Consider the following 3,660-nt stretch of genomic DNA (forward strand, 5'->3'; position numbering starts at 1 on the left):
TTAGGATACACAACTCCCACGGCTCCCAATGCTCAACAATTTCATAATAACGCACAGATGCTGGCCGATATCCACGGGTTTTTTTTTTTTTTTTTAAACAAACCTTTATTGAACACTTCTAGAAACAATTACATTCACCATTACTTCTGTAAACTCATATGGGTCGCTTTGCGGTCTTGAACCTCTCCAACAGTAGTCTGATGGCGGTTCTATTTAATAAAAAAATGAAAGAATGAAAAAAAAAAATCAGAATTGAGCATCAATGCCTGCAATGTGAACGTAGCCTAACAGGCTTTAAGGCGACCGCGTGGGCGTTTTTCCCTCCCGTGCAGCACTCAACCTGGCACCCCCTGCTTGTTACTGGATTTTTTTTTTTATGTGTTTCGTACGGGACTGCAATGCATTTTATCCTGCGCCAGAGTTTAGATCATTTCCTGTATTTCGATCTGCTGGATCTGTATAGGATTTCATTAATTGAGCTCTGCTGCAGGATTTCATGTTGATCCGATCGCTGACTGACAAACACATAAAATACCAAAAGGTTCAACGTATCCATGGCATCTTTTGGTGGTTTAACCGTGAAAACGGCGAAAGTGTAGGAGATGACATCACAGTCCTGGTTGCCCCCTGCTATATATTGACTTATTTTGTTGATGGAAGTCAAAATTCAAGTCAAAACTGCATGGGGTAATTTTAACTAATTAGATTTGCCAGTGTATGTGAAAAGTGTGTTCAGTGCAGGTAAGGTGGGATCTTCTTTTAGGCACGCCATGCAGCTTCTCACATGCAAAGAGAGACGATGATCAGGTAAAAATAGAGCGGGAGAGTGTTCAACCAACGGTTTCCTCAGTGGTACAGGAAGGCACACAGAGCAGGTGGGGGACCCAGATTTAAATAATGCAAACACATCATGTTGTTCTGTTTCTTGTGGTTCTTGTGGTTCTGGGTTCGCTTGATCAGTGAAAGGTCAAAATAACATCTGAATGATTAGTAACGATCAATTTTTGGGAACCAAAAAAGAATGAAGACAAGTCTCTGGTGGAAATCTTGAACAGAAAGTAATTTTAGCCTATTTCTAATTTAGGCTAAACCATAAAGACTCGCTCTAGGTCTGAATGAAGAGCTCCTTGGGAGGTGTTAGCTCTTAGACAAGCAAAAAGAGCCAAATGTTTCTGAAGAGTCACTTTCCATCACTTTATTTCACCCTTTCTCTGTCTCTCTTTGCATTAAATGAAGACAAACTAGAAAGCAGGTTTAGTTTAAATGTATAAACTGCTATTTTAAAAAAAATCGGTCTGTACTTGTTTTAAGATTGCAGCTGAAGATATTCTGGCACTTTGCTGGTTCTCACACAGTCTGAGGAAGCCGAGAAGGGGAGCGACTGATGTTTTCTGGCTGCAGGAGTCTCTGTAACGGGATACAGTTCGCATTGTGGACTCAGATAGGCATGCCTCTTCTAGTTTGTCTGAAATATTAGTGAAACGGAAACAATTTAAATTGCAGAGCAGAGGACCTTCTTGCTTTCGGGGAGTTTGTTATCATGGAAACTGATTTGTTTAGAAGCACAGGAAAAAAAAAAGAAAACTGAGTTTTACTTGTGGTTGCATTGCTAAGAGACGTTAACCAAACGTAGGAAAATATAAACTGATTCAACATATTTTGCAGGTGAAAGTGTTCATCAGTGCAGAAAGACGTGACTTCAAGCCGAACTAAAGGTGTAAAAAGATGCGAGTGCTGGTAGAGGAGTCAAAACCACTTGGCAATTACTGGATGTACCTGGAGATTCCCCGTGAGTCTATTTCTCTGTTCTTCTGAAGTTTTTTTTTTTTTTTACACGTTATGAGTAAAGAGAAACGTGAGCTAATTTAAAATGTGACTGTGAGGTAGAGATAAGTAATCAGTATCTTACCAGCAGGCGAGATTTTCAAAAGTCGTCCTGCAGAGATTTCATTCTGTTTCATGCGAGTACTTCAAAAGTCTCTCCACATCAAATAATTACGCTAACCGTCACATTTATTTGAGCGCATATATGGTTGTTCTGCTTTGAAGGGCTTTAAGGAGATTGTTTTGTTAACCTGTTATGAAAAGCCCTGCTCCAAGCGGGACCCCCCCCCCCCCCCCACTGCAAAAAAGATTTAGCCTTTTTTATTTTTATCAGGGCAAAATAATTTCAAACTGGTTCAAATCTTACAACTGAAAACGTCAGCATTCATAATTTAATAACCACACTTTTTACATTCTCTTTGATTTCATAATAAGTACGATCGCATCTATCCAATGACTTTTTCTCAACTGCAGACTTTGGTGTATTAAAATCTGCTTTGAATCATTTGTTAAAAATTACAAAACTATAACAAGCGATTTTAAAGAAAGTCTGACCCAAAAAAAGAAACTTGTTTGCATATAAATGAATGAGTTTTCATTTTTTTATTATTTTGAGTGCAAACTATTTAGCAAATTGGATGAACATCTTTTGATAAGGCAAATAAGAAAAAAAGCATATTAAATTTTTGAATCCACAATAATTTAAACATCCCTTTCCTAAAGAAAATCTGACATATTTGTTCAGTTAAAATTATCACATCCTTTAGAGCCAAAAAATACGGTAGAGGATTAGGGCCACTCAAAAAAAAAAAGTAAATAAATTAATTAATTAATTAATTATGAGAAAAAGGTCCGAATTGAGTAGACTTTTTTATTTATTTTTTGAGTGGCCCTAATCCTCTTCCGTAAAAAAAAAAAAAAAAAAAAAAAACACACTCCCAACACAGTTTTATGGCTATTTTTTTTAATAAATTTTAAATGAATGTATCAAACGGGAAATATTAGAGAGATGAGACGTATAGAAAGTCCAATTTTCAAGTTTAATTCTAGGCTAACTAAGGAAATTAGATGGCCTACAGAAAATAGCCACAAAAACGTTTCTTAATGCCGTTTGTAGAGAATAATTTGTTGAATCTTATCTATCCGTCATTTAAGACCAGAACTGTGTTTATTTTAGGACAGCTCCTTTTACATGATGTAATGAAGGTACTCAACACAGAAAATCAAGAAAAACAATTTTATTTTAAACAAACCTTAAACAAAATGTGCTGCAGTGACAGGAAGTTTGATTCATACATCGTATAATTCAGTCAACTATAAAAGGATATAATTTTATTCTGAACATTACCAGCTCTGTGTGTGTTACATAATAAAGCTTTTAAATAAAAGAAGGTTCTGTCAGTTTGGGCCAAAGCATTAATTAAAGCAGAGGCTCTTTAGTTTGATTTTTGCTCTATAAAGAAGTAATTCATAAATGTAATTAGTTTAACACAGTTCTTCAGGATCAGAGGTTTCAAAGCCTCTGAGCTCTTTGGTTTGATGCAAGGCAATCTTCAGAGATACAAAACCCAGATTTTAAATGTATGTTTGTACAAAATTTTACATGTTGAGCGTAAATTAGGAGACAACAGCTTCCAAGCATCTTATTTATACAGTTTGAGAAACAATCATGTGTAAAAAAAAAACCCAAAAAAAACAGATTAAGATTTTTACAAAAGCTAAACTAAAACAGAATCTGACAAGAAAATATTGTGTCAACTCAGACATTGTGAGTTGAAGTAATTTTCTGGATTTTTTTTTTTTAGTCATTATAAAAAAAAAAAAAAAACATAAAAC

The sequence above is a fragment of the Fundulus heteroclitus genome, chromosome 14 (genome assembly GCF_011125445.2).
Source record: "Fundulus heteroclitus isolate FHET01 chromosome 14, MU-UCD_Fhet_4.1, whole genome shotgun sequence".
NCBI classification, from domain to species: domain Eukaryota; kingdom Metazoa; phylum Chordata; class Actinopteri; order Cyprinodontiformes; family Fundulidae; genus Fundulus; species Fundulus heteroclitus.